The sequence below is a fragment of the Octodon degus genome, unplaced genomic scaffold, assembly GCF_000260255.1.
Source record: "Octodon degus isolate 3935 unplaced genomic scaffold, OctDeg1.0 scaffold00008, whole genome shotgun sequence".
Lineage (NCBI taxonomy): Eukaryota > Metazoa > Chordata > Mammalia > Rodentia > Octodontidae > Octodon > Octodon degus.
The window spans coordinates 2,071,101-2,079,006 of NW_004524584.1; the positions used below are offsets into that span (position 1 = coordinate 2,071,101).

At 44.3% G+C, this 7,906-nt stretch overlaps 1 pseudogene; it reads left to right on the forward strand.

Annotated features, from left to right (window-relative positions):
• The window catches only part of LOC105743908, a 101,718-nt pseudogene extending 100,601 nt beyond the window's left edge, over positions 1 to 1,117 (forward strand).
• Positions 1,118 to 7,906: the final 6,789 nt, after the last annotated feature.

The following is a 7,906-nucleotide window of genomic DNA, read 5'->3' on the forward strand; positions in this document are numbered from 1 at the left end:
CACACACACACACACACACACACACACACACATAAATAAAGTTCTTTAAAAAAAATAAATCAATCAATAGAAAGATAGGAGCAGGGTAGAGCACTTGCCTAGCATATCTAGATTCAATCTCCACCACCACAAAAAAGAAAAAAGAAATAGATACTGAAACCGGGTGTCCTTTCCGTGCTCCCGGGCAGGGTCCATACAGCGTTGTTCCTGATTCCCATCGTAACTTAAAGGGAAACGTCACAATTTGCGGAGCCCTTGATGTTCTGCAAATGAAGGAGGAGAACGTCCTCAAGTTCCTTTCTGCAGGAACCCACTTAGGTGGCACCAACCTGGATTTCCAGATGGAGCAGTATATCTATAAAAGGAAAAGTGATGGAATCTACATCATAAATCTGAAGCGGACTTGGGAGAAGCTCCTCCTGGCAGCTGGAGCCATAGTGGCCATTGAAAACCCTGCTGATGTCAGCGTTATATCCTCCAGGAGCACCGGCCAGCGGGCTGTGCTGAAGTTTGCTGCTGCCACTGGAGCTGCTCCTATCGCTGGCCGCTTCACTCCTGGAACCTTCACTAACTAGATCCAGGCAGTCTTCTGGTGGTTACTGACCCCAGGGCTGACCACCAGCCCCTAACAGATGCATCTTACGTCAATCTGCAAACCATTGCTCTGTGCAACACAGATTCTCCTCTGCGCTATGTGGACATTGCCACCCCATGCAACAAGAAGGGAGCTCACTCTGTGGGTTTGATGTGGTGGATGCTGGCCCGGGAAGTGCTACACATGCGTGGCACCATCTCCCATGATGAGCACCCGTGGGAAGTCATGCCTGATCTCTACTTCTACCGGGATCCTGAAGAGACTGAAAAAGAAAAACAGGCTGCTGCTGAAAAGGCTGTGACCAAGGAGGAATTTCAGGGAGAATGGACTGCACCAGCGCCGGAGCTCACTGCTGCTCAGCCTGAGGTCGCAGACTGGTCCGAGGGGGTGCAGGAGCCCTCTGTGCCCATTCAGCAGTTTCCTACTGAAGACTGGAGTGCTCAGCCGGCCACAGAAGATTGGTCTGCAGCCCCCACCGCGCAGGCCACTGAGTGGGTAGGAACCACCACCGAGTGGTCTTGAGCTGTTCTGCCAACACTTAAGCAAAATGGGAATGAGGCTGATGAAAAATAAAACAATTTCTAAGAAGAAAAAGAAAGAAAGAAAGAAAGAAAGAAAGAAAGAAAGAAAGAAAGAAAGAAAGAAAGAAAGAAAGAAAGAAACCGGGTGTCACAGTCGAGGCCTGTAATCTTAGCATTCAGCCGACTGAGGTGAGAGGATCAAGAATTTAGAGTCAGCCTAGACTCCAGGACACAAAACAAGTTTCTCTTACTGTCTCACTTTATAGCAAAATAATTTCCAAATGGAAGAAAGACTGAAATGTAAAATGTGGGAGGCCATGGCAGAAAGATAGCTGTTTGAGCCCAGTCTAGGCCATTTAGTGACTCAGTGAGACTTTGTCTTAAAAAAAAAAAGTTAAAGCCAGGTATGGTGACGCATGCCTGTAATCCCAGCACTTGGGAGGCTGAGGCAGGAGGATCCCTGTGAGTTCCTCCTGGGCTATAAAGTGAACTCAAGGCCACCCTGAACTACATAGTGAAACCCTGTCTCAAAAAGACAAAAAAGGGCGGGGGAGGTGGTTCAGTGGAATAAGCACTTCCCTGGCAAGCACAAGGGCTTGAGTCCAATCCCCGGTTCTGAAAAATAAAAAATAAAAAAAAAAGACAAAAAATACTGAGTTCAATCCCCGGTTCTGCAATAAAAAATAAATAAATAAAGTCATAAAATAATACTCTCGCTGGGGAGATAGCTCAGCAGCATAAGCATTTGCCGGGCAAGCACAAAGTCCTGAGTTTGATCCCCAGCACAAAAAAAAAAAAAAAAAAAAAAAAAAAAATCTCTTAGTTAGGCATAGTGATGCATCCCTGTAATTAGTGCACTGAGGAAACGGGGACTGGAGGCTTGCTGCCAGTTCAAGTCAGTCTGGGTAGAGCACTCGCCTACCATGTGTGAGCTGCATAGTGAGCTACACAGAGAGCTCCAGGCCAGTCCACACTGCATAGGGAGAGTTTGTATTAACAAACAAAACAAACAAACAAACATCCCCTGCCCCTCTTAGTACAAAGATGCCTAAAGTTGCCAAAAAAAATCTGTCACTTGAGGGTCAGGGAGATAATTCAGCCGCATAAACACCCGCCTGGCCAGCGCAAGGTCCTGAGTTTGATCCTTGGTAAAAAAAAAAAAAAAAAAAAAAAAATCTGTCACTTGAATGCAACCAGCACTGAGCTATCTCAGTACCCAGGCTATAAGGTCATACATAGTTGCTCTAACCTTTCATACCACAGGGAGAAAAATCTAATATGGTTTTCCTGGTAAAGAAGGCTCAGTCAGCAAATTTTGCTCTTGGTTTGATAAAACAAGGGGTTTTTTTGTTCAGAGTCAGTGGACCAGGAAGAGTCAGCCAGCATGCATGGCCCTGGTGCTGACTGACAGAACACCAGCAAAAGCAATCTCCGGGTCCTCAGCCTGTGACCTAGCCCTGGGCACTGTGTTAGGCCTCTAATTACCCTGATTCCTCTGAAATAAATAAAAGCTACAACTACACAAATAGAAAACAGTCCTGTGGGATTGGTCTTGGCCTGCCACTGTTCTGTCAGGCCCTGCTGATGGGATGGAACTGTACAGGCCAGGTAGAGGATGGGTCTTCCCATTCAGGCCACCACCTACCACAAAGTACTCTGCTGAAGCCCTCTTCTCAGACTCAGCCAGAAGTGATGCTTCACAGGCTCTCAGGACCCCCTAGTCCAGCCAAATTGACACCTAAATTAATCAGCACCATCAAGCAGTGGAAAGATAAAGAGAAATACAGTGGTGCACACTTATAATTCCAAAAATGTGAAAGCCTGAGTCAGAACGATTGTTGCAAGTTCGAGAACAACCTGGGCTACAAAGTGAGCTCAAGGGCAGCCTGAACTGCATAGCAAGACCCTGTCTAAAAAACACAAAAAAAGGAGGAGGAGGAGGAGGAAGAAGAAGAGGAGGAGGAGGAGGAAGAAGAGGAGGAGGAGGAGGAGGAGGAGGAGGAGGAAGAGGAGGAAGAGGAGGAAGAGGAGGAAGAGAAGAAAGAAAGAAAGACAGACAGAAAGACAGAAAGAAAAGAAAATCTTAGAAACACTTGAAGTTCAATATAGCTCATCACGCCTTGGAGTTCAATCTTCAGTACCAAAAACAAATAAACATCAAAAATTGTTAGCAATCACCAAAAATGAGGAAAAAATAAGAGAGGGTTAGAGGCTTGATGACCCTGTCAATACTCTAATTTCATACTGGTAGCCTCCAGAAGCCAGCCCGAACAAATTTCTCTTGCTTTAAAACACTCCCCAGGGGCCGGGGAGATGGCTCAGTGGAATAAGTGCTTCCTTAGCAAGGGCAAGGGCCTGAGTTCAATCCCCAGTTCCAGAAGAAAAAAAAACAAAAAAACACTCCCCAGTTTGTGGTAATTGTTACAGCAGCAACAAGAAACTAAGAAAGCAGACACCTTCAACTCCATAATGTGCACTGAATCACTTAGTGCGCTAATACAGAGGAGTTGCTGGGGAGTGGGCAGGTGGGCCCAGGTTCCTGTGCACGGCAAGCAATGAATTGCAAGCACATACTCAGTAACAAGTGGCAAGCAGCTACATTTATTGAAGATCATGGGAAACTGTCCCCAGGGCCAGTCTGTGCCAACAAAAAATGACGCACCAAGGGCACACAAATCATAGCCCACAGTAGTAGCAGCAGCCCCAATTAATTCAGCTTTTTTTTTTTTTTTTTTTTTTTTTCTTTTCCAGAACCAAAGATTGAACTCAGGCCCTTGAGCTTGCCAGGGAAGCACTTATTCCACTGAGCCATCTCCCCATCCCCTAATTCAGCTTTCAGAATTTCTAAGATATACACCTCAGCCCAGGTACCTCCCTGTGAATGCCTAAATGCCATTAACAGGATTGATTAGCAGCATGCTGAGTTATCTTAAGGGTTCTCAACAAGCATATTTATCTCAGAAGCCACTCTGGTCTTAATTATATGCATGATATGTGATGCATATTCATGAACCTATAGTGAGGTCTGAGTCAGGTGAGGGTGCAGAAGGTCAGGCTAGGAGACTCAACATGCTTGTGCTCTCACTAGAGCATCAGAGGTCCCCTGGAATTTTGTAATTTTATTTTTTACCTCTCTTAGGGCTGGCCAGATAGCTCAGTGGACTAAAGTGAGTTCGATCCCTGGCATGTCATGACAGCCCTAACCTGCCCCTGACCCTGGGGCAGGCTAAGACTGGTGATTGAGACTGGGCGTGGTGGCACATGCCTTAATCCCAGGGCTTGGGAGGCTGAAAACAGGAGGATCACTACAAGTCTGATCTGTGTAATGAGACCCTGTAGACCCTGTACTAAAATACTATATATATACATATATATATATATATATATGTATGTATATAGTATTATATATAAATGAATATATATATACATATATATATATATATATATGTATGTATATAGTATTATATATAAATGAATATATATATACATATATATATATTCATTTATTTACCTCTCTGAAGCTCTTAAAGCAATGTAAGGAGCAATAGGCACTGGTTTGGTTTCGAATTAAATGGATAAAAGAGAATGAATCCCTTGGCTCCATTATTTATTTATTTTTCCATTATTTCTAACAGTCCTAGAAGTATGTGACCAACTGAATAGAGGGATAAATAAATGCATAAATACATGCATTTAACTCACAAATGAAACACTGTCTCATGGGACAGGCAGACAAAATACAGTGGGCAGTATAGCTGGTCTTGTCCATATTCACTGACCTAAAAAGCAAAAACCAGATGAATGAGCCCAAGACTGCAGTCTTTCCCAACACAGCTGATAATGGTCACATCTCCTAGTGCATACCCACGGGTGTCTCCAGCCAAGCAGGAAAGGCATCTCTGGGACAAAACATGTGCCAAAATGCTCCACTGGGAAGGAAACTTCTATCCCACCCACGGGGGCAACACATAGCTGCTGCTAGCAGAAATACTTATGTACAACTACTGAATTTTTTACTTACTTACATATTTATTTAATTTGTCTTCTTAAGACAGGGCCTTGCTGTGCAGTTCAGGCTGCCCTTGAGCTCACTTTGCAGTCCAGGCAGGCCTCAAATGGGAATCAAGCCTCTGATTTTAGCCTCTTGAGTGCTGGGATTACAGGCTTGCACCACCATATACCTGGCTTATTTTTGAGACAGAATATCACTAAATTGATAAATTGCCCAGGCTGGGTTTGAACTTGCAACACTACTACCTCCACCTTTAAGAGTGCTGGGCTGATAGGTACTATATTCCTTGTTAAGTCTCCTAATCCAAGATCTTTGATTCCCTCTGTACTTGATCATTTATGTTTACAAATATTTTATATCAAATTATAGGGGCTGGGGAGATGGTTCAGCAGAATAAGCACTTCCCTGGTAAGCGTAAGGGCCTGAGTTCAATCCCCGGTTCCGCAAAAAAAAAAAGTGATGGAATCGAATTATTGTCATACAAGGTAATAGATGTATTTCAAAGTATAAGCACACCCCAATTATTTATTTATTTATTTATTTATTTAGTCTTTTTGAAACAGGATCTTGGGCCAGCCAGATAGCTCAGTGGACTAAGGCACTTACATCAGCAGAGCACAGCGGCCAAGGTTCTGGTGGCCCCACTCTCAGGGTGCCCTAAGTCAGCCACTGAGACTGGGCGTGGTGACTCAAACCTGTAATCCCAGCGCTTGGGACAGGAGGATCACTATGAGTCCAATCTACATAGTGAGACCCTGTACACTCTGTAGACCCCTGTCATAAATTCATTTAAAAAAAGAAAAATAGATCTTGCTATGCAATTCAGGCTGACCTTAAATTCATTTTGTAGCCCAGTCTGGTCTTGAACTCGAAACAATCCTGCCTCAACCTCTCAAGTGCTAGGATTATAGGCATGTACCATCACATCTGGTTTACGCTCGGTGTGTGTGTGTGTGTGTGTGTTTAGTACAGGGTCTACAGGGTCTCACTACATAGATCAGACTCATAGCGATCCTCCTGTTTGCAGCCTCCCAAGAGCTAGGATTACAGGCACACGCCACCACTCCCAGTGCGATTGCAGATGCAGGGCGCTGGCCAGCACCGTAGGTCAGGGACCAAACTCCGGCTGCTATGCTCTGCCTAAGCAGGTGCTTTAGCCCACTGAGCTATCTGACCAGCCCTAAGTGTTTCACTTTTAATGTGAGCATTTAATGTTTCTATGACCAAAGCAATAAAGTGGGCAAATGCCTGCTGGTGGTAGTGTAAACTGGTAAGATCCTTGCAAAAACTATTGAATGATGTATATTAAAACTTTAACAATATTCCTATTTTTAAATTTCATTAACCGTAATCTTATTTCTTGCAAAGATATATGGGCCGGCCAGGTAGCTCAGCGGACTAAAGCGCCTACTTCGGCAGAGAGCAGCGGCTGGGGTATGATCCCCAGCGTGCTGTGCCGGAGCCGCCCCTGGGGTGCGCGGAGACGGTGACTGAGATAGGGCATGGTGGTGCGTGCGTCCAATCTCCTTAATGAGGCCCTGTACACGCTGTCCTAAACCCATAAAGAAAAAAGAAACAAAGATGTGATATAAAAGAAATAATCCTTTATTACTAGAACACAATCCAAACTTTTTTTTTTTTTGGTCAGTGCTGGAGATCAAATGTGAGGCCAGGCACAAGCTAAGTGTGGGTTCTGCCACTGAGTTAATATAAAAAAAAAATGGGCTCACATCTGGCAAGCACAAGGCTTGAGTTCAATCCCCAGTTCCACCAAAAAAAAAAAAAAAAAATAGACTTACAATAGTACGCTGCATGACACAACTCTCCACATCTCACCTCTCTTCCTGCCTTGGCTATGGTGCATATTGTATATTCATTTACTTATAAGTACTTCCTCTGAAAGGGTCTAAGTGGAGGTGTTTCTAGTGCTCTTGAATAATTCCTTGAACATAGTAGATACTCAAAACAATGAACTAAACTGGGTGTGGTACCACATGCCTGCGAGGCCAGTAGGAGACAGAAGCAGGATGACTGTGGAGTTTGAGCCCAGCCTAAGCAACACAGTGACTTAGTGAGGACTTGCCTCAACATAAAAAGGGGGGCTGAGAATGTAGCTCAGTGTTAAGGTCCTGGGTTTAATCCCCAGCGCTAGACACACACATACACACATGCATGCAAGCACGCCCTCAGATTTAACAAATCCCTCCCTCCATTTTTTGGTGAAGCAAGGTCTCTATGAGTAGTTCAGGCTGGTCTTGAGCTCACCATGTAGCCCAGGCTGGCCTTGAATTCATGGCAATCCTCATGCCTCTGCCTCCTGAGTACTGCTGGGACTACAGGTATGTGCCACCATGCCCAGGAACAAATTCTTTGCAATTGTGAAAATTAAAACAAACCAAGGCCAAGAATGGTGACATACCCCTGTAATATCAGCACTCAGAAGGCTGAGACAAGAAGATCACTGTGAGGGCCGGGGAGATGGCTCAGTAGGATAAGTGCTTTCCTGGTAAACGCAAGGGTCTGAGTTCAATCCCCGGTTCCGCAAAAAAAAAAAAAAAAAAAAAAAAAAAAAAAAAAAAAAAAAAAAAAGAAAGAAAGAAAGAAAGAAAGAAAAGAAAAAAAGAAGAAGAGCCTGGGCTACATGGTGAGTTTAAGGGCATCTTGAACTGCATAGCGAAATAAATAACAACAAAAATTAGAGCAGTAAGGGGGCCGGCAAGATAGCTTAGCAGTCTAAAGTGTCTGCTTAGACAAGCTTACATGAAGCACAGGGACCAC